General features: G+C 49.1%; 1 long non-coding RNA gene across 3 annotated transcripts; it reads left to right on the forward strand.

The window, feature by feature from the left end:
* The first annotated feature begins 1,917 nt into the window (after positions 1–1,917).
* Positions 1,918–22,575, forward strand: LOC112579910. 3 transcript variants are annotated; one of them, XR_006545488.2, is made up of 3 exons: positions 1,918–3,256; positions 17,986–18,510; positions 22,027–22,575. It is a non-coding gene; the product is annotated as an uncharacterized LOC112579910 (long non-coding RNA). The 3 variants fall into 3 exon arrangements; XR_006545487.2 differs by lacking the exon at positions 17,986–18,510; XR_006545486.2 differs by lacking the exon at positions 22,027–22,575 and having other exon boundaries at positions 17,986–18,650.
* Positions 22,576–22,858: the final 283 nt, after the last annotated feature.

Here is a 22,858-nt window from a genome sequence, read left to right on the forward strand (position 1 = left end):
TGTTTATCCATTCTCTGTATGAAAGCGTGTATCTGCTGACCCACCTCCCACTCCAGCCCTCACCCAACTCCCCTCCCCTTGGCAACCATCAGTCTGTTCTCTATGTCCATGATCCTGTCTGTGTTTCATAGACAGGCTCATCTGGGTCATGTTATATTTTATTATTATTTTTGACCACTCTTCAGCCTTCGGGATCTTAGTTCCCCAACCAGGGATTGAATCCGGGCCTCAGCAGTGAAAGTGCCGAGTCGCAAGCACTGGACCACCAGGGAACTCCCTGTGTCATGTTTTAGATTCCACATATAAGTTGTATCATTTGTTATTTGTCTTTCTCTTTCCAATTTGCTTCACTTAGTATGATGATCTCTCATTGCATCCATGTTGCTGCAAATGGTATTATTCCCTTCTTTTTATGGCCGAATAGTATTCCATTTTACATATGTAACACATCTTCTTTGTCCATTCATCTGTCCATGGGCATTTAGGCTGTTTCCGTGCCTCAGCTATTGTGGATAGTGCTGCTATGAACACAGGGGTGCATGTCTCTTTTTGAATTGGAATTCTGTCTGCATATACGCCCAGGAGTGGGATTCCTGGATCATATGGTAACTCCAGTTTTAGTTTTCTCAGGAAGCTCCATACGGTTTTCCACAGTAACTACACCAACATGCATTCCCACCAACAGTGTAGGAGGGTTTCCTTTTCTCCACACCCTCCCCAGCACCAAATGCAGGCTTTTTTTTTTTTTTTTTTTTTTTTAGTTCTAGTTCCAGATCTGCTGATAAACATTCACTCATACACTCATTCAACAAGTATTTATGGCACCTGTTTTACTGTAAGCACTGAGGTAGGTGCTAGGGAAGCCATGCAAAACCGAGGGGTCTCAGTGAAATTAATACTCAGGAGGTCAGATATCTTCTCTGAACCTCAGCTTCTTTTTCTGTAAGGTGGTGGGGGTGCTGATGAAGATGTGAGATCCCCTTTTCCTCCACTGTGAAGCTAATCCCCATCTCTAGAAGAAGAGCATCCTGGCGCCACAAGAGGGGGACTGGAAAAATAGAGTCAGGATACAGCCTTCTGGTTGAATGCTCCTGGTTAGGCCACTTCCCCACCTGGGACCTCAGCTTCATCATCAGTAAAATGAGAGGGCTGGACTACGTGGGTTTAAGAGCTCATCTTGCTCTAACCATCTGTGATTCTCTGATTCAGATATTCATGATTCTAGCATGAGACTACCCTGTAACTCCAGGAATGGCCCTCCTTCTGTTCTGGGAGCAAATCTCCTCCTCACAGGATGCCTTTCATCATGAAAGCAGCAGAAAGGGACTCGTGACGTGAGCGTGAAGGGGTGTGGGGGCCTCTCCTAGGAACTGGTCTCCCAGGATCCCCAGAATCACTACATTTATCTTCCCCATCATGCTCTTAATCTCTGAAAATTTAATGGCATGGCCATAAACTGCCTAAAGAACACAGCTGACCCGTCACCAATAAATCAGAAACTCCCGGTGATGCTTTGGGATAAATGATAGTCCCTCGGATCAGTGGGCAGATGAGCTGGGGATGTTTGATGAACCCAAGAAAGATCTCAACCCGCACCCTGCTGGGGTGGGAGGCATTGCTAAGAAGTCAGGGAGTGTGCTGAGTGGATCAAGAGGCCCCCGGAGTCATCCCTGGGTGTTTGGACAGAACCAGACTGATGCTTTCGAACTGTGGTACTAGAGAAGAGTCTTGTGAGTCCCTTGGACTGCAAGGAAATCAACCCTGATTATTCATTGGAAGGACTGATGCTGATGCTGAAGCTCCAGTACTTTGGCCACCTGATGTGAAGAGCAGACTCACTCGAAAAGACCCTGATGCTGGAAAAGATCAAAGGCAGAAGAGAAGGGGTCGACAGAGAATGAGATGGTGGGATGGCATCACCGATTCAATGGACATGAATTTGAGCAAGCTCTGGGAGATAGTAAAGGACAGGGAAGCCTGGGTTGCTGCAGTCCATGGAGTCACAAAGAGTTGGACACATCTAAGCAAATGAACAACAACAGACCCAAGCCTTCACAGTCACAACTGACCCTATTTTACCTGGAAAATAAACATCCAGAGGGAGAACAAAAAAACAACCCAGGGTGTATGGTCAGGCCATTCAAGGTGGTGGTTCTCCTGTTCTCTGTACCTCCCCTGCTCAACCCGCCCCTGCTTCACCTGCACCTTCTCCGGTCCCCCAGCCTGTGCCTGCCCCCTGCCCCGGCTAGTGCTGGTTCTAATCCTTAGCCCCGAAAGGCTCCACCTACTAGTTTACTAATAGGAAACACCTGCCCTCGAGACGGTCATTAACCTGAGGGACTGTGAGCAGCACGTGTCCAAGCGACTGGTTGCCCTGGTAACCTAGCTGACGTCAGTTCCCCCCTATAAGCGGTAGCATTCCCTTGCCCCGCCCCCAGTGGTGAAGATGGTCGCCCCGTAGCAATCACCGCCTGCTGCAGATAGTGGTGTGTTGCTCCAAGACCTGGCTTCGGACATGTAAGGTCTTCTGTCCAACAGACCGTGGATGTCCCTGTCCCTGTCTCTGGGCTCTTTCTTTGGTCTCGAAGCTAGACAACTACAAGGCTCGCGGGCCTGCAGCTTGCAGCCCAATGTGGGGTTATGGAAAGAGACGTGGACTTAGAAACCTGAATTACAAGCCCCACTCCCGTCAAAGTCTCCCTGCTCAGCCAGTTGGTTCATCTGTAAAGTGAGGATCCCAGTAAAGGAAGAGGCATCCTACTTTTTAAAAAGTCTTTCTTTATTTGACTGCGCTTTGTCTTAGTTGCAGCCTCTCAGTGGTAACCTCTGACCAGCCCCATTTTTACACAGAAGAGGAAAAATAGAGGCTCAGAAAGACAAAGTGACCTGTCCGGAGTCTCGCAGCAAGTTCGGATTCAGCCCAACGCCTGAGCCCTTGATGCCTGGCTTTCTCTGCCACAGTGGGAGCCCTAGGAACTCTTTGGCTGCCTTTTCACTTTAAGGGGGCTTAGTTGGAGTACCTGGGGAGCCCCAGCTGCACGGCCCACTCGGGGCCTCTGGGGGCTGGTCCACGGGCCATTGTGATGTACGCCCTGGCTCTGTGTCCCTCCCGCAGGGGCAACTCGAGAACCAGGCAGAAGGGCAGCTGCTGCCTGGGATCGGATGCTTTGGAGTCAGCTCCTACGGATGCCGAATTGGAGGCCCTCCCACGCCCTGCCGCGGCTGTTTACTAACTGCAACGGCACATTGGATCGTGGTAAGCAGCTGTGCTTGGGAACGAGTGAGGAGATGTGTTTAGTGGTTGTTTATACTCAGCGATTCACTGCTATGTGGTCTCTGAATGCTTCTAAGTACATCGGGTTCCCAGCTGCCGTGTTCCCGAACTCGGCAGTCACACGTCCTCCAGAGATACAGAGGGCTGCCTCTGTGCTTTCCAACCAAGGAAATCACTGCTAACCCACAAGTTCTTCCTGGAAACCCTAGGTCTGGAGCCCAGGGTCTCCTTCGAGCCTTCCCTACAACCACAACGGAACAGCCCCCTTACAGCTGAAAACCAATGCAATGGTTTTTAAACATTTAAAAATGGCTTTTAAAACATCCAAGACTTTTTCATATAAAGTCTTACACAAAGTTCCAATGCACAAGACAGATAAAAGGTGAAAGCAGAGATGGCAGTCCTAGTCCCTGCCTACACGGCTACCTCTTGCCTTCCAAGGGAGCCCCAGGGCCCTTGCACCGAAGCCTGTGCCCCCAGGAACCCAGCTGGCCAAACTGTAGTCAGCCTCGGAAGGGATAATGTCTGGCCCTGGGTTACCCAGGGAGGGAGTGCAAAGCTGAGGTTCCTTCAGTAGGAGAGTTGCTGAAAGCCCAGACAGGAGGCAGATAGCCCTTGCCCTGGGCCAGTCTTGTTTTGAGGATTTGCCCAAAACTAGTAAATTTTTCTTGATTTGTTGGTTAGCAGTCATTCCGTTGGTTGGTTTGTGGGATTGGATGATTCATTCGTTGCTCATTGAATGGTTGAGTAGTTGGTTGGCTGGTTGACTTGTTCACTGATCAGTTGGCTAATTGGTTGATTAGTTGACTGATTAGCTTGTTGGTTGATGGTTGGTGGTTCCATTATCTGGGTTGTGTGGTTGGTTTCCCAGTTAGATGGTCAGTTCATTGATAAGATGACTGATGAGATGGTTGGTTGGTTCATTGGTTGCTTGAACAAATGAGGATGCTGCATGGTAGAGCTTTGGAGAAGGCTCTGAGACATGAAGGGGACATTTGCAAGATGAGGCACCAAGCAGATATCCTGAGACGTGGAGGGAGACATGATGATGTACTCAGAGTGATGGCTGGAACAGTAGCAACGAGACATCAACAGATGCCCGCTGGCCTTCTTGAGTTGGGAAATGAGCAGATAAGCCAACCAGTGTGTGTCCTATAGAAGCTGTAAAACCTGTTACATGTGTCAGGGGGTCCTCTCCCCTGACACCCCACCCTGGGCTCCCAGTGCCTCCTAGTTTCTGCCATCTCTACCCCCAGACAACCCTGCTCTTCAGTGCTGTGTTTACCCTGGGCTGTCAGCGATGGATCACAGCTCAGCGTGGTGGTGGTTGTTGCTCAGTTGTGTCTGACTCTTTGCGACCCCTTGGACTGCAGCATGCCAGGCTCCTCTGTCCTCCACTAAAACTCATGTCCATTGAGTTGATTATGCCATCCAGCCATCTCATCCTCTGTCGCCAGGGTGTTGGAATATATGTTTTTGAGAGAGCATGAAGGGGGATATTTTAGCTGTCCTATATAGCAGATGGGATTGGGATTTGAAGAAAAGATTCTTCTGGAACCCAGTAGTCACATCCTAGGTCAGAGTAAATGCTGCTCACGATAACGGTAGCGCTCATGTGATTCTCAGAGTAACCATCAGTACTAAGCACTGGTGGTGCTGGTTTAGTCGCTAAGTCATGTTCAACTCTTTTGCGACTGCATGGACGGTAGCCCGCCAGGCTCCTATGTCCATGGGGATTCTCCAGGCAAGATTACTGGAGTGGGTTGTCATTTCCTTCTCCAGGGGATCTTCCCAACCCAGGGATTGAACCTGGGTCTCCTGCGTTGCAGGCAGATTCTTTACCACCTGGGCCACCAGTGAAGCCCTACTAAGCACTGGTATCATCTTCATTTTAAAGATGAAGAACCAGATGCAGAGGGGGCAGTGACCAAGTTCTGACAAGAGAGGAGGGGGGCCTGGACTTGAACCCTCTCTCCCAAACCTCACATTCTCTCACACCCCCAAGATCACTCCGTGAAGCTGCACTGTTCTCCAGCCTTGCAGCCCCTTCTTCCTCCCCTTGGGCTTCATACGAGTCCTGTATGAAGCTGGCGGGGAGCCCTGAGCATCACCCACCGGTAAGCCAGGGCCACGGCAGCTGCACGTAGCGCCAGCCACCTGCAAGGGCCCTGCCTAATGGGCTCTGAACTCAGTTCTGAAGCCACAATTAATTAATAGGAAAACTCCCACCTGGGGCCACTTCAGGCGTTTATTTGCAAGATTAATGGCAGATGGGAAATGGCTGCTTCACCTTGGGACTGTCGGGGAAACCTGAGAACACCCATGCGACAGCCCATAAATACTCCTCAGGGCCGCTCGTGTCTTCTGCCACACCGTTTGTTGGCAGAAGTTAGTGTTTCTCTGTCCACGCTTTGCAAGGCTGAAGGGAACACACCAGGGAATGGGCACAATTGGTAACTGAGAGGATTTCAGGCTGCTTCCTCCCTCCTCCGTTGCCCTTCCCAGGAACGTGGGAAGAGGAGGTGCTTCAGGGGGCCCACCAATGGCTTCCCTTTCCTGTCTTCCTTCTTCAGAGGCCAGCTTGAAAAGTTTAATAAAATAGTAATTGTTTAGTTGCTAAGTCGTGTCCGACTCTTTCCGACCCCATGGACTATAGCCTGGCCAGGCACCTCTGTCCATGCCAGAATACTGGAGTGGGTTGCAAATTCCTTTTCCAGGGGATCTTCCCGACCCAAGGATTGATCCTGCGTCTCCTGTGGCTCCTGAATCGGCAGGTGGATCCTTCACCACTGAGCCACCAGGGAAGCCCAATAATTAACTCAACCCATATTGTGGGCTCTCTGTGAGCCAAGTCCTTCATCTTGGCAACAGCTCTATGAGCATGGAACAGTGACTGTGCCCCATTTCGTAGGTGAGAAAACCAAGGCGCAAGATCTCAGCAATTTAGTGGAGGAGCCTAGACTTGAACCAGTGCACCCTGACACCAGAGATCTTCCACAGTCCCTCTAATGTGGGCTCCACAAGTCTAACATCCTTCTAAGGGGCGTTGCAGGGTGGTCCCTGTTCAGGACTGAATGAGGGAAGCAGGTCCTGGGAGTGTCCAGGGCTGGACTCTAGGAAACATCACCTGCCTCTGGGACTTCCCCACTTCCCTTAGAATCCGCATTCCAGCTGCCTGGTGGTCAAAGGCTCAAGCTCGCAGTCAGACAGGAGCTTCCAGCCTCAGACCCTCCTCTTTCCAGCCCTTCTCCTGGGTCTTCTCTGAGCCTCCGTTTCTCCTCTTCTATCAAAATCTTTGCTTAATACGTTGTGTTTTGCTTTTGTGTTTGGCTAAGTAATAGCCATGATAAAAGCTCCAACTGTACAAAAGAGGAAAGTCTCCCACCTGTCTCCCCACCATCTCCAGGTTCTCCCCCTACCCACCCACCCAGCTGTAAGCACTCTTGTGAGTTTCTCATGCATCCTCTGAAGCAGTTCCATCCAAGAGAACTTTGCAGTGATGGAGACTTCCTACACCCGTGCTCTTCAAAACATGGGCTATTGAGCACTTGAACTGTGGTTAATGTGATGAGGATGTAACTTCTGAGTTCTATTGGATTTTAATTCATTTAAATTAGCTGCCTGTGGCTGGGGGCTGCCATCTTGGACAGTGCAAGTCTGGAGACCCTGATGATAACTGATGTCTGCCGAGCAGTGAGGGCTTCCCAGGTGGCACTAGTGGTAAAGAATCGACCTACCAAGCAGGAGACGCAAGAGACGTGAGTTCAATCCCTGGGTCGGGAAGATCCCCTGGAGGAGGAAATGGCAACCCGCTCCAGTATTCTTGCCTGGGAAATCCCATAGGCAGAGGAGCCTGGCGGGGTATCGTCCATGGGGTCACAGAGTCAGACTTGACTGAGCGCCCATACACTCGGAGCAGTGACTGCGTGGCTGACCCTGTTCTAAGCACTTGCCACGTATTAACTCCTCTAAGTCTCATAAGAATCCCATGAGTAGGTACTAGATCCCCAGTGGTTCCTCTGGAGAAACTGAGGGGCAGCAAGGTTAAGTTCTTACAAGCTCAGTCCACCAGAACATGGGGGAGCTGTGCTCTGAGCCCGGACTGTCTGACTCCAGAGCCTGGAATTTAGCTACATAAGCAGAGGTCATGAGACACATAAGCAGCTTAAATGAGAATGTGTGTAATGAGCTTGGCACCATGCCTGGCACAGCACAGGTGCTCGGGAACTTACCCACCTCTTTAATTAGGTCTGTCGCCTCCTTGCTCTCTGTTTAGGCCCAACTGGTTCCCACCCAGGCTCTTGCTTATGCTGTGCCCCCTGCAACCCCTTGTTGTCGTTATTTAGTCACTAAGTCATTTCCAACTCCTTGCAGCTCCATGGACTGTAGCCTGCCAGGCTCCTCTGTCCATGGGATTTCTCAGGCAAGAATACTGGAGTGGGTTGCCATTTCCTCCACCAGGGGAATCTTCCAACCCAGGGATCGAACCCGAGTCTCCTGCATTGGCAGCCGGGTTCTTTACCACTGAGTCACCAGGGAAGCCCTCTGCAACCCTTCCATTTAACCAAGCTGTCAGGCACCATGGATGGGCCAGAGGAGTCCCAAGGCCTGAGGTGGTGGCTTGGACAAGGGCAGAAAAAGTGGGAGGCACGAGGGTAGCGGCTCAGAACTCGGGGGACTGTGTGACAGAAGCCGTGGCCTTCTGGGGAGGAAGGTAGCAAAGTCACCAGCAGCAGGAGCATGAGACCGCAGGCATCTGCAGGCTGCAGTGGGGAGCAGCGGGAAAGGAGGTTAGGTGGGAAGGGCTGGGGCAAGACCTAGGAGCTTGCACTGCCCAATATTCATTTAGATCTGGCTGAATAAGGGGTTAGGGGCTGGCATTGATATATTCACGCATTTAGCAAACATTTGTCAAGCACCTTGTTTTTTTTAAATTTTTGCTTATTAGGATTTGATTCTAAATCAAGGGGAAATTATGGACATGGCCTAATTCCTTTTTTAAAAAAAAAAAACAAAAAACATTTTATTTATTTATTTTTGGCTGCTCTGGATCTTCATTGCTTTGCATGGGCTTTCTCTATTTGGGGTGAGCGGGGGCTACTCTCTGTTGAGTGCTCGGACTTCTCACTGTAATGGCTTCTCTTGTTGCAAAGCATGGACTCTAGGGCGCAGGGGCTTCAGTATTTGCAGCACAATGTGGGCTTCCATAGCTGTGGCTCCCGGGCTCTCGAGTCCAGGCTCAGTAGTTGTTCATGGGCTTAGTTGCTCGGCAGCATGTGAAATCTTCCCAGACCAGGGTTCGAACCCATGTCTCCTGCATTGGCAGGAGGGTTCTTTTATTTTTCTTAACTTTGTCACGTTTTAGTTAGGTCACACAGGCTCCGTAGTTGTGGCACAAAGGTTTAGTCACTCTGTGACATGTGAGATCTTAGTTCCCCAGCCAGGGATTGAACCCGTGTCCCCTGCAACCACTAGACCACAAGGAAAGTCCCGGCAGGCAGATTCTTAACTGCTGGACCACCAGGAAAGCCCCTATTAAGCACTTCCTTAATTGATCATTCATCCCTGGGGGCCATGGTAGAGGCCATGGGACTGTGCTGAGACAACTGGACTTTCTGGTGTAACGCCTCCGTGTCTCCTTTTCTAAGCAGGAGAATGTCCTGGGGTAGAAGCAAGGTTCTTTCCCTTCATCCTGTGAACAGTTACTTTCTCTGGACATGAATCCATTCAACACTTCATGAGAAAAGTAATGAGTATCAGGATCCAATATTATGGATGGCAAAGCAGAGGCTGGGGGAGTTGAGATGATCTGCCCGATTCACCTGACCTGTTAGTGGATGGGCTGGATGAGCAGGCAGGCTCTAGTCTTGATTTTTTTTTTCTCCTCGGTCTGACTTCCCTTGCAGGGCACTAAGGTCTGTAAACTCCATCTGCCAGGGCGGATCTTGCCAGCGGCAGCATCCGGCGTCCCTGGCACTAGCCCAGAGGACTGCCTTCCCACTGCAAAGGGGAGGGATCCTTTTGCTTGGCACCCTGTCTGCCGTTTTCCACCTGGGTAGGTTTTAATCTTGCAAACAACAGATACCTACACAGCCCATCACCCTGGAAGGAGCAAAACTTCTCAGTGCCCAGGAAGAAGCGGCTCTGGGCCAGGCTTTGTGTCCGGGCAAAAAGGGGCAGGAGGCATGCTGAGGATCTCAGTGATTGAGAAGGAGCATCCACTCAGAGCCTTGGCTGAAAGAAAGCAGTAAAGGGGATGATTCTTGGGGCTCGCTTGGATGTCCACTGGAAAAGCAGAGTGGGTCATCTCTAGGAGGACCCCATGCCCACTGGCCTCCTTCTGGATCTGGGCTTGTATGCCCTGTAACCGTGCCTCTCTGTTTCCTGGCTCAGCTCTAAATCCCGGGGGTCTGACCCTGTCGGCTGCATGTTCCAGGCTCTCGGGTCATCTGGATGCTGTCTGGACTCCTCTAATGGGAGACTCTGGCAAGAGATTTGAGGGTGGGGGACAAAGGAACCAGAGCCTTTCCCTTCTTCCTTCTCCAATTTGGGCATGTGTCAGACAGTGCTAAAGTCCTCAGAGGCTTCAGTTTCCTCGAAAGACCCACTGTTATCCCAGCTTCTGCCAGGTGCCCCCGGCGCCCGCAGCACCAGTTACACCGGCCTCTCCCTGTGTTTCTCCAGATCTCGGGGAGGCAGCAGCCTCCTGCTCCTGCTCATCTCTGGGGTACCATCCATCTGAGTTTGGGTCATGCTCAAAGCAGATCCTGAGACAAAGACTTGGGTACGTGCAGTTTATTTGGGAGACAACCCCAGAAAGAACAAGGAAGGGCATGGGGAAGGGAGATGGGGAAGAGATAAAGCTAAGACAAGGTGTGTGAGTGAACTGGCGACCTTGGGCTACTGGGCTCCATCCCCCTGGGGCCCTTTTAAGAATCCTTGGGAAACACACCTTAGACCCAACCTGCTGGAGGGATGCAAAGCTGTCCTTTATCTACGAAATTCCATTTCTACTTTGAAGACTGCCCCTGAGGTGTTACAGATATAAAACCTCTAGGCTGCACTGCAGGCTCTCAGGTCCAGGAGGAAGACCTCATGCAGAGAAGCAGAGTTACACGGGCTCTAGATGGAGTTGAAAAGATGCTGCACAAAAAGAATAGATGCAGGGAATTCCCTGGTGGCCTAGTGTTAGCATCCAGGCCTTTCACGGCCGTGGCCCAGATTCAGCCCCTGGTGGGGGAGCTGATATCCAACCCCTGGCTGGGGAGCTGATATCCAGCCACGCAATGTGGCCAAAAAAAAAAAAAAAAGATATGCCAATGACCACTAAGTGCATGAAAACTAGTCACACAAAAAGTAAAATCACAAGGAAATGATACTACATCCCCATCAGAATGGCTGAAACTGAAAAGGCTGGTAATACCAAATGTTGGTGAAGATATAAACAACTGAAACTCTCATATACTCCTGCAGCACTTTGGAAAATCGTTCCGCTGTTCCTGATAACATTACTTTCCTAAGGCGTACCCATCTCTCTCCCAGGTGTATGCCCAAGAGAAAGAAAAACACGTGTCTACACAAAGACTTGTGCACAGATATTAATACCAGCTTTATTTGTAATAGACAAAGTCTGGAGCATCACAGATGCCCATCATTAGGAGAATGGATAGAGAAATGGCAGTATATTCATATAGTGGAATTGTTCAGTTGCTAAGTCGTGTCCAATTCTTTGCGACCCCATGGGCTGCAGCATGCCAGGCTCCTCTGTCCTCCACTGTCTCCCGGAGTTTGCTCAAATTTATGTCCACTGAGTCAGTGATGCTATCCAGCCATCTCATCCTCTGCCACCCTGTTCTCCTTTTGCCTTCAATCCTTCCCAGCATCAGGGTCTTTTCCAATGAGTCGGCTCTTCGCATCAGGTGGCCAAAGTATTGGAGCTTCAGCAACAATCCTTCCAATGAAAATTCAGGGTTAATTTCCTTTAGGGTTGACTGCTATGATCTCCTTGCTGTCCAAGGGACTCTCAAGAGTCTTCTCCAATACTCAGTAATAAAAATGAACAACTGAGATATCCAATGACGTGGATGAATCGGTAAAAAAAGGGGGCTAGTGAAAGAAGCTAGACATCATCTCTGTGATTCTATTTGTGTGAAACTCAAGAGAAGACAAAACGAATCTGATAGAGATCAGGTTAGGCGTTGTCTGAGAGCAGAGATGTATTGGCTGGAAAGGAGACTGAAGGAAACTTCCAGAATAGGAAATGTTTCATGTCTCGATCTGGTTAGTTACACCATGTTCACAAAGGTGGAAATTCATAGAGCTCCAGACTTAAGGTTTTGTGCCTTTTATGTAGATTGCCCTTCCCTTTGTAAAAATGCAAACATAATGTAAATGAAGGACGGCCGGTCTTCAGAGCCCTCCTTGAAGTGGTCACCCAGGGTGACTCTGCCTTAGGCATCTCCAGCCTCATTAGAAGAAGGCAGGGGAGGGTCCGGGCCAGGTTGAGCCTCTAGAGCTGCCAGTGCGGGAAAAAAAACGGTCTCTCCCATCAGTAAGTTATGATTAAGAATTTTCCTCCTGGCCTCTGAGTGTTTTACTGGCTCATCCATCAATCTGTCAGGGCGGCCGTCAAGGCAAGAGCAGCAGAAAACTAACAGCTCACACCCAAACAGCCTGAATAATTCAACGCCCGCCACAGACTCTGGACACTGGGTGCATGGAGCTAATTTTTTAATTTATTTCTCAGGCTCTGCGGTTTATTTCCACACCCCTGGAGGCTCCAGGAGAGGGCATCGGGCTTCCATGGACAGAGACAGGACAGGTCAAAGTCATAGGAGCTGAGGTATCCCACCCTGATGTATGGGGCAGGACCCAGGACCCAGACAAGCAGCGCTGCCAAACGGGGGCCTCTGAACAGGGAGGAGAAAGAGCAGACACTGGAGTCCCGAGGCCGTGGCTTAAGATCTGGTCAGCTGCTTCTCAGCTGTGTGACCTTGAACAGGTCATTTACTTCTCTGAGCCTCAGTTTCCCCAGTTATATTAATAAGATGTGCTTGGTCACAGGACATTTGCATAGTACTTACTGCGTGACAGATCCTGTTCGAATCACTGCTTTTCTTTTTTTTAAATTGAAGTATAGTTAATTTATAATACTGTGTTAGTGTCAGGTGTACAACCAAGTAATTCAGAGATAGATGCAGACAGACAGATATAGACATATATTCTTTTCCAGATTCTTTTCTATTGTAGGTTATAACATATTGAGTATAGTTCCCTGTGCTGTACAACAAGTAGGTCCGTGCTGGCTATCTGTTTTATACACACTGGTGTGTATTTGTTAGCCCCATGGCTCTAATCTCTCTCTCCTCTCCTTGCACTTGGCTCACCGTAAGCTTTTTTCCATAGCTGTGAGTCTGTTTCTGTTTTGGGAGTCAGGTCGTATGTATCCTTTTTTTCCTTAGATTCCACAGATAGGAGATATCCTTTAATATTTTCTTTTTCTGTCTGAGTTAGTATGATAATTTCTAGGTCCATCCATGTTGCTCTAAGTGGCATTACTTCATTCTTTTTATGGCTGAGTAATATTCCCTTGTTTATATACATATACAACATCTTCCTTATCCACTCACCTGTCAATGGACACTTAGATTGTGTCCATGCCTTGCTTATTATAAATAATGCTGCTATGAACATTGTTGCATTTATGTTTTTGAGTTAGAATTTTCGTCTTTTCTGGATATATGCCCAGGAGGGATTGCTGGATCATATGGCAACTCTATTTTTAGCTTTTTAAGGAATCTCCATATTGTTTTCCATAGTGGGTGCTCCAATTTATATTCCCATCAACAGTGTAGGAGGGTTCCCTTTTCTCCACACCCTCTCCAGCACTTATTATTTGTTCTTTTTATAATGGCTATTCTGGCTGGTGAGAGGTGGTGCCTCATGATGACTTTGATCTGCATTTCTCTAATAATTAGTGATGTTGAATATCTTTTCATTTGCCTGTTGTCCCTCTGGATGTCTTCTTTGGAGAAATGTCTGTCTAGGTCTTCTGCCCATTTTTTGATTGGGTTGTTTATTTTTTTATATTGAACTCCATTCTAATCACTTATATACATTAACTCATTTAATACCTAAATGACTCTCCATGGTACTTAACATTAGCCCTACTGTACAGGTAAAAGAACTGAGGCCTGGGACTCACGCTGAGGAGTCAAAGCACCTGTCTCATAGGGTGAGGACTAGAGGAGATAGAGCTTACAGATCTCCTGACCTTATGCCTGGCACGCTGCTGGTGCTCAGTAAAGCATAGCCGCTGCTTTTGTTGTTCTTAAAATGTCTTTTAAGGTCACTGTCGCATATGAGTTTGATGGGCATCGTGTAACTACAGATGGGGAAACGGGCAGAGGCTAGGGTAGACGGTTTGCCCGTGGCCACACACATTTTCACTAAGGACGCTGCTCTGTCTCCAGATCCACTCAGGCTCCCCTAACGGAGCTCTTGAGACTGAGTCCCGAGCTCTACAGACCAGACTCCATCACACAGACCCTGCTTCCAAATGGAAGACCTGGATCCAGATCTGCCACTCCCCAAATGTGAGTGGAGTGGGGCGCTTCACCTCTGCTCCCCGGCTGTGAAATAGGATGAAACAGGCAGTTACACGGGAGTCAGGAGCAGACCCGGGTGTGAGTGGCCTAGGTTTGGTCCCCAGCTGCAGGACCTTGGACAAGCAGATTTCTCCAAGCCTCAGTTCCTCATCTATAAAGTAGGAAATCACCAGCAACCTTGCAGGGTGGTGCTGAGGATTCCATAAGTTTATGTGGGAAAGCCCCTCAACCCAGGGCCAGGTCCATGAAGAAGTGGATGCTATGAGTATAAGTTGGAGAAGTTCCCATTTGCCATCATCATTTTTGCAAAGGGTCTTGGAAGATGAGAAGCTGGCCTGAGAAATGGGGAGATCTGCCCGGTCACCTTTTCCCCAACCTAGTAAAGGTTGGGGCTTCCCTGGTGGCTCAGCAGTAAAGAATACAGTACGGGAGATGTGGGTTCAATCCCTAGGTTGGGAAGACCCCCTAGAGAAGGAAATGCCAACTCACTCCAGTGTTCTTGCCAGGGAAATCCCATGGACAGAGAAGCCTGGCGACTACAGTCCATGGGGTTGCAAAGAGTTGGCATGACCTAGCGATTAGACAACAGGAAAGGTTTATGACTGGCAGGAAAGGGAGAGCTACCGCCATGAACCCTCTGGGCTGTGGAAGAGAAAAGAAATGGGAAATTCCTTGATTTATGCAACAGCCCAAGGGTCTGAGGGACGCTCACTGCCGTCCTGGTAAGTGATGTGCTGGGAGGACCAGTGCACTTACGGGATCTCTGAGTCAGAAGCCATTCTGACAGAGGGCAAACATCCTTATGGTTACAGCTCCCTGAGTCCCAAGCTTGTCCCACCTGCATTTATCAGCTTTTTATTGAACGTTGGGGTGAACCAGACCCAGTGGAATATACACACATACAACAGAATATTATTCAGCCATAAAAAAGAATGAAATCTTGCCACAATGAAGGTGGATCTCAAGGGCATTATGCTGAGTGACATAAGTCTGACAGAGGTAGACAAATACCATAGATATTTGGAATCTAAAAAACCAGAAAAAAAAAAACCTACTAAGCTCATAGATACAGAGAACAGATTGGTGATTGCCAGACTCAGGGGATGCAGGCATAAAAGAAATAAGTGAAGGGGGTCACAAGCGAAAACTTCCAGTTATGAAGTAAATAAGTCCTGGGGGCGTAACGTACAGCATGCTGACTGGTTAATACACCTGTATTGCCTATGTGCAAGTTGTTGGGAGGATAAATCTTTAAAGTTCTTATTATGAGAAAAAAAAAAAAAGGATAATGGGAAAACATGCACGCATGCATGCTCAGCTGCTTCAGTCGTGTCCGACTCCGTGTGACCCCATGGACTGTAGCCCGCCAGGCTCCTCTGTTCATGGGCTTCTCCAGGCAAGAATACTGGAGTGGGTGGCTGTTCCCTTCTCCAGGGGATCTTCCCAACACAGGGATCGAACCGAGGTCTCCCACGTTGCAGGCGGGTTCGTTGCCAGCTGAGCCACCAGGGCCTCTCTGAGGAGGTGACGATTGAACTGGCGGCTGAAGGATGAGAAGAAACCACTTGTAGCACAAAGTGGGGGAAGGCATCCGAGGCAGAGACAGCAGAAGGCCCAACAGCCCTGATGTTGGAAAGAACCTAGGATGTTGGAAGAATCACTCATAGGCCAGTGTGGCTGGGGTGGGGGCTGGGAGTGGGAAGGTGGGGAAATAGCAGGAGGTGAGGCAGGAGCTGGAGACGGGGGTTATCCCACACGTGTGGCTGAAAACGAATGTCTGTCCGGCTGTTTTCAAGGCTTTCATTCGCTCTCCTCTTTTCAGAAAACTGACCGATTTTCTGCAACTTAATAAAAGGTGCTCATATTTCTAAGCCAAGGTCAAGATCGAGGAGATGACGGCACATTTTGCAGCATCCAGGGAACAAGCTCTTCCTGTCCCTTTAGCATGTCTCGCCCTAGATCCTATGGTGTGATTAAGCTTCGGAGAGCATCTTATGACTTCCTAAGATGGCAGAGTGTCAGAGAGGAGAGAGAACATAGCAGCTTCCTGAGGATTTATGACCACGTAATTTAGTTTTCCTGCCTGAACTATTGTCTCTTTCCCCAGGCGTCCTTCAGAAGTCAATGACTTCAGTGCTTGACACCGCTAGAACCTGCCGTGGTCCTCCCCTCCCAGGGGGAAGCTTAGAACACCTCCAGCTTTCCTGTTTGGTGGGTTTAGCCCTGGGGGACAGTGAGGTCTTGTGAGGAGTTCCCGAAGCCCTCACAGGAAGAAGCAGCGCCAGCCACCTGCCCTCTCCTAAATGCACACCTTTTTCCATCTCTGCCTGAAATATACATGTGTCTATGGGGGAAAGCCAACAGCTTGACTCCCAGAGAACTTCAAGGAGGAAATGGGCACAACTTCAGATCTTGACAGGGATAATGGAATTCCAGGAAAAGGAATTATGGTGGTAGTGCCTGTGCGTTAGAGCTCTGGGATCCAACAAAGCTGGGTGCAGATCCAAGCTCCTCCACTTGGTAGCTGCAAGACCCTGATGGTGGTTTAGTTGCTAAGTCGTGTCCAGCTCTTTGCAACCCCATGGACTGTAGCCTGCCAGGCTCCTCTGTCCATGGGATTTTCCAGGCAAGAATACTGGAGTGGGTTGCCGTTTCCTTCTCTAGGGGATCTTCTCCACCCAGGGATCGAACCTGAGTCTCCTGCACTGCAGGCAGATTCTTTACCAACTGAGCTACCAGGGAAGCCCTGTGAGACCCTAGGCAGTTGATTTTCCCAATCATCTGCACCAGACTGGTGAGCGGCCTCCCAGATCAATATGTACAGAGCCAACCCCCGTGAATTTCCTGTCTTTCCCTAATCCTGTAAGGCCCCTGCACTGGGGACCCCCACTTTTCTGAGCCTCCATTTCCTTGACTGTAAAGGGGGGTTGATAACCCACAGCTTAGCTTTATAATTATTGTTGTTATCATCATCGTCAGGACCCTTCAGGATCACATAACCCCAAACATCCGTTTTCCACAGGCATTCATTTGACTGATGTTTACTGAGCACCTACTGTGTGCCAGGCACTGAAGATATATGAATGAATGAATAAGACGGCCTTGATCCTTGACCTTGCAGAGTTAGAGGGTACAGCACTGAACCAGTGATTCACTGGTGTGTGACATGATGAGAGAGACCCCGGGGGCATCAGAGAAACTTTTCGGTGAATTGGTTTCAGCCACGTGAACACAGGGGGATGGTGCTCCTGGCAAAGGGAACAGCGGATGCAAAAAGCCTGGAGGTGGCAGTGGGCAGAGCCGAGTCAAGAAAGGGAACACATTCTGTTTGTCTGAATCCTGAAATGCTTACATTGTGCTGGAGCAAAGGTGGAGAGAGGATGAGAGCTGAGCTCAGAGAGGTCAGGAGAGGCCAGATCGCCAATGGCCTCACACATGCTTAGTCACTTGTCATGTCCGACTCTTTGCAACCCCATGGACTGTAGCCCGCCAGGCTCCTCTGTCCATGGGATTCTCTAGGCAAGAATACTGGAGTGGGTAGCCATTCTCTTCTTCAGGGAATCTTCTGACCCAGGGATCGAACCGGGGTCTCCTGCATAATCCTGCAGGCAGATTTATTTACCAGCTGAGCCACCAGGGAAGCCCCTAAACAGCCTCATAGACCTTTATCAGAAAAATCTGGGCTTTATCCGGGGCAGTGGGGAGCCATGGAAGGGTATAGACATAGGGAGAGACATGTACCCTAGGAAGACCATCCTGGCTGCAGGATGGAGCAGGAATTGCAGGGGGCAACAGAGCAGGCAGCACGACCAGTTAGAGGTGATAAGCTTAGAGCGGTGAAGGGCTGGAAGGGTACAGCAAGGTGGCCAGAGGATCCCACCTTCAACAACCAGCTGAAGAGAATCAGTGAAATCCACATACAAACTAAAGCAGAGGCAATAGAGAGGTTGGTACTGGAGACTTTGGCCTTAGGTCCATTTTCTTGTGCCCCCCACCCAACCTGGGGCTCTGCCTGGAGTGACCCAGGGAAGAGGTGGGCACAGGTCAGCCACCTCCTGTAAGCCACACCCTCAGAAAATAATTGCATCTTCTCGGTTCCCCCAGGCAGTCAACCCAGACGAGGAATTTATCCAGAGGTGGCCACTGGGAGCACTCCTGAGTTAACTGGGAGCACGCAGGAGGCATGCTTCGTTCCACTCTGTTCTTCCTCTTGGCGGATCTAATTAGACAACCTGTGAGCGGGCTGATCGGACTGACCTGGCAGACGGAGGCCACAGCCGGATGCCTGGGGACCCAGAGTGGTCTCTGCTGAGATAATGGTGTTTCGTAAAAGAGATCGGGGTGGGGGCCGGAGGAGCGTGGCTGAGGCTAGTTGGACACACATAACCTAGAGACATCAGACACAATCATGAAGTCAGGTCCCTAGACACCAAGACCTACCCAGCATTTCCAGATGCTGGGCTGCATGCTGGGGACACAGCTGTGAGTGAGGCTGACTGTCCCTGCCCTCCTGGAGATTACAGTCTAGCAGAGTGACAGTTACAAGCCAAATGATCACACGGGAAAAGACACAAGAGTCACAGCCAAGCAGCAAGGGAGAGATCTGAGGACCGTGAGAAGGAGTGATAAGTGAGTGTTCCCCCTACTCATTTAATCGTTATAACAACACAGTGAGGGCGGTTTTATTATTGTCAGTTCCAGGTTGGGTTTTTTTTAGTTCATTTTTTAACATTTTTATTGAGGTATAGTTGATTTATGTTCAGTTCAGTCACTCAGTCATATCCAACTCGTTGCGACCCCGTGGACTGCAGCACGCCAGGCTTCCCTGTCCATCACCACCTCCTGGAGCTTGCTCAAACTCAAGTCGATGGTGATGCCATCAAACCATCTCATCCTCTGTCGTTCCCAGCATTAGGGTCTTTTCCAGTGAGTCAGTTCTTTGCATCAGGGGGCCAAAGGATTGGAGCTTCAGCATCAGTCCTTCCAATGAATATTCAGGACTGATCTCCTTTAGGATGGACTGGTTTTATCTCCTTGTAGTACAAGGGACTCTCAAGAGTCTTCTCCAACACCACAGTTCGAAAGCATCAATTCTTTGGCGCTCAGCTTTATTTATAGTCCTAGTCTCATATCCATACATGACTACAGGAAAAGCCAAAGCTTTGACTAGATGACCTTTGTTGGCAAAGTGATGTCTTTGCCTTTTAAAATGCTGTCTAGGTTGGTTATAGCTTTTCTTCCAAGGAGCAAGTGTTTTTTAATTTCATGGCTGCAGTCACCATCTTCAGTGATTTTGGAGCCCCCCAAAATAAAGTCTGTCACTGTTTCCATTGTTTCTCCATCTATTAGCCATGAAGTGATGGGACCAGATGCCATGATCTTAGTTTACTGAATGTTGAGTTTTAAGCCAACTTTTTTACTCTCCTCTTTCACTTTCATCAAGCTCTTTAGTTCTTCTTCACTTTCTGCCATAAGGGTGGTGTCATCTGCATATCTGAGGCTATTAGTATTTCTCCCAGAAATCTTGATTCCAGCTTGTGCTTCATCCAGCCTGGCATTTCACATGATTAGTCTGCATATAAGTTAAATAAGCAGGGTGACAATACACAGCACTGACATACTCGTTTCCCAATATGGAACCAGTCTGTTGTTCCATTTCTGGTTCTAACTGTTGCTTCTTGACCTGCATACAGATTTCTCAGGAGGCAAGTAAGGTGGTCTGGTATTCCCATCTCTTGGAGAATTTTCCACAGTTTATCATGATCCACACAGTCAAAGGCTTTGACTAAGTCAATAAAGCAGAAGTAGATGTTTTTCTGGAACTCTCTTGCTTTTTTGATGATCCAGCGGATGTTGGCAATTTGATCTCTGGCTCCTCTGCCTTTTCTAAATCCAGCTCAAACATCTGGAAGCTCTCAGTTCACATACTACTGAAGCCTGGCTTGGAGAATTTCGAGCATTACTTTGCTAGTGTGTGAGATGATTTGAACATTCTTTGGCGTAGCTGATTTACAGTTTTGTTTGGTATAGTTGATTTACAGTGTTGTTATTTTCTGGTATACAGCATAGTGATTCAGTTTTTTATAAGTAGGTGTATATATACACACACACACACATACACACACACACACATATATATATTATATATATATAATATATATAGGCTTCCTAGGTGGCACCCAGAGAAGGGAATGGACACCCACTCCAGTATTCTTGCCTGGAGAATTCCATGGACAGAGGAGCCTAGAAGGCTACAGTCCATGGGGTTGCAAAGAGTCAGACACAACTGAGTGGCTAACACTTTCACTTTCACACTCCCAGGTGGCACAGCAGTAAAGAACCTGCTTGCCAGTGCAGGAGACGTAAATGATGTGGGTTCAATCCTGGGAAGATCCCTGGAGAAGGGATGGCAGCCCACTCCAGTATTCTGGCCTGGAGAATCCCATGGACAGAGGAGTCTTGCGGGCTACAATCCATGGGGTTACAAAGAGTCAGACACAACTGAAGTGACTGAGCGTGTACATGAATCTGTTCCTTTTCAGATTCTTGTGCATTATAGGTTATTGCAAGGTATTGAATGCAGTTCCCTGTGCTATTCAGCGGGCCTTCTTGTTCGTCAGTTCCATTTTTCGGATGAGGAAACTGAGGCCCAGAGAGGGCAAGTGACTTTCCCAAAGTCACCCAGAGGAGGACCTGCAGGACTGGAATCTGCAGCAGGCGCTGCGGCCCCAGCACCCAGGTGCCTGTCCAGCAGCAGAGGCTGTGCGGAGGCCCTGTGGAGAGAAGGAGCATCAGTGGAGGAGGAACTGCCAGCAGACGGGGAGCTGAAAGCAGAGATGGGGGAGGTGGGGTACAAGCTGGGAGGAGAGCGCAGGGCAGACTACACAGGATGCATCAGCCACATCAGGGGCAGGTGTCTTTATTTTGAGGGCAGTGGGGAGCCTCAGAAAGGTTTTAAGCAGGGGAGCGATGTGATGGACTTTGGTTCTTATCCCCACCCAGTAGAAACAGCAGGTCAGGAGCACAACACACATTGGACAGAAGAGGCTGGGAAGGCTTGGAGGGACCCGGAGCTGGCTGACCTTGGGCAAGCTCCTTGACCTCTCTGGGCCTCCACTTCCCTATCTGTAAAATGGGGACAGAGCATGATCATCAACGATCGTTTTCACTCTGACCTGCTAAATTACTTTCTCTTCTTCTTTGTCTTTTCTGCTTCTTTTTCTTCCTTCCATCTCATTGCATATTAAATTCTCACTAAGCCCTGTGCTGTTTCCATCCCCACCTTGAATCAGATCAGGAACCAGGAACCATCTTCGGCTTCTTTCATGTCCCTGTGTTTTGCCATAAATTCAGGAGGGGGCCCGCACCTGCCAAACTCCCCCGGGACTCCCACCCCACGCCAGCCCTGTGCCACCCGCTCCAACAGCTGTGGCCACAGCAGGCCTTCCACCTCGACTCAGGATCATTTTTCCCTCACATGAAGACAGATGGAGAGGCTTGGCGGGGAACACGGCCCCGCCCTGTCCCGGAGCTCGGGGCTCTGGGATGGGAAGAGGGCCAGCTCTGGTTCCGATACCAGCTGCCTCTCACGGCCTCCAGGCTCTGAGGCTGGCTCCCTGGAGACTTGCCCTGCCTCTCCGCAGGCTGCTGGGAGCTCAGATTCTATTTCTTTGAGCTCTGCTTGCTCCAAGCCTGGCTCCCCCTTCTGCTGGCACAGCTCCGTCTCCCAGGCAGGTGCACAGAGAAGCCCCCACTCTCTCAGCAAGCCTCTCCCCAGCCCCACGAACCTCCATTCACCCCGATACAGGAGCCAGCCCTCCACCTCTGTGGCCATCCCAGCTCAGAACCAAATGTGCTCAGGAGACACCTGGGGATAGAAATTCATAAGCCAGTTTTAAAAGGTACAGACTCCTCAACCCAGCCACATCTTTGCTAGAAATTTACCTTCCAGAATATGCTTCCAGAATATACCTTACAGAAAAATACCTTCCAGAAATACTTGGCCAAGTTCACATTCAGGCATGTCAGTCACTCAGTCATGTCTGACTCTTTGCGGCCCCATAGACTGTAGCCCGCCAGGCTCCTCTGTTCCAGGATATGGAATTTTCCAGGCAAGAATACTGGAGTATACATTCTCTTCTCCAGGGGATCTTCCTGACCCAGGGATGGAACCCACGTCTCGCGTACTGCAGACAGATTCTTGACCATCTGAGCCACCAGGGAAGCCCTCATGGTCATGTGTTCACCCGTAATCTGAAAACCCAAGAGACTTTGAAAACCGAACAGCTCTCCTGAAGCTTGGAGCCTACACTCAGTCAGCAGCAAAACCAGCTCTGGACCAGTGTGAGGCTGTTGATAATCTATGTTTATCCTACTCAGTGGGAATATTTGTGTGTTTCACTGAAGAATGGGTTAAGGTATTGGATTATAGGGTTCTACCCCAAGTTCCCCTAGTCATGTCACAGAGTGTGTGATACGTGTACCCAAAACCTGTCTGAGATTTTAAAAACCTGAGTCCCAAGATAATAGGAAACAAACTTATGGTTACCAAAGAGAAAGGGGGTGGGAGGGATCAATTCAGAGTTTGAGATTAACGCATACACACATGTATAAAATTGATAACCAACAGGGACCTACTGCATAAGACTACTCAGTCTACTCTGGATTTTGTAATAAACCTATAAGGGAAAAGAATCTGAAAAAGAATTTTATATACATACATATATAAACTGAGTCGCTTTGCTTTACACCTGAAGCTAAGACAACATTGTAAATCAAATGTACTTTAACTAAAAGAAAAAAAAAAACTGAGTCCCAGAACACAGGTATCCCCAGAAGATGGTCAAGGAACTGCAGTAGCAAACAGTGGGGGTGACGCAGAAGTCCACCACGAGGACTGGGTAACAAATTCAGACTCATCCAAACAAAGCAACGGCTGTAACAACAACAAGGATCACAGCAAGCCTTTTAAGACCGG

Source organism: Bubalus bubalis, chromosome 17 (assembly GCF_019923935.1).
Source record: "Bubalus bubalis isolate 160015118507 breed Murrah chromosome 17, NDDB_SH_1, whole genome shotgun sequence".
Taxonomy (NCBI): domain Eukaryota; kingdom Metazoa; phylum Chordata; class Mammalia; order Artiodactyla; family Bovidae; genus Bubalus; species Bubalus bubalis.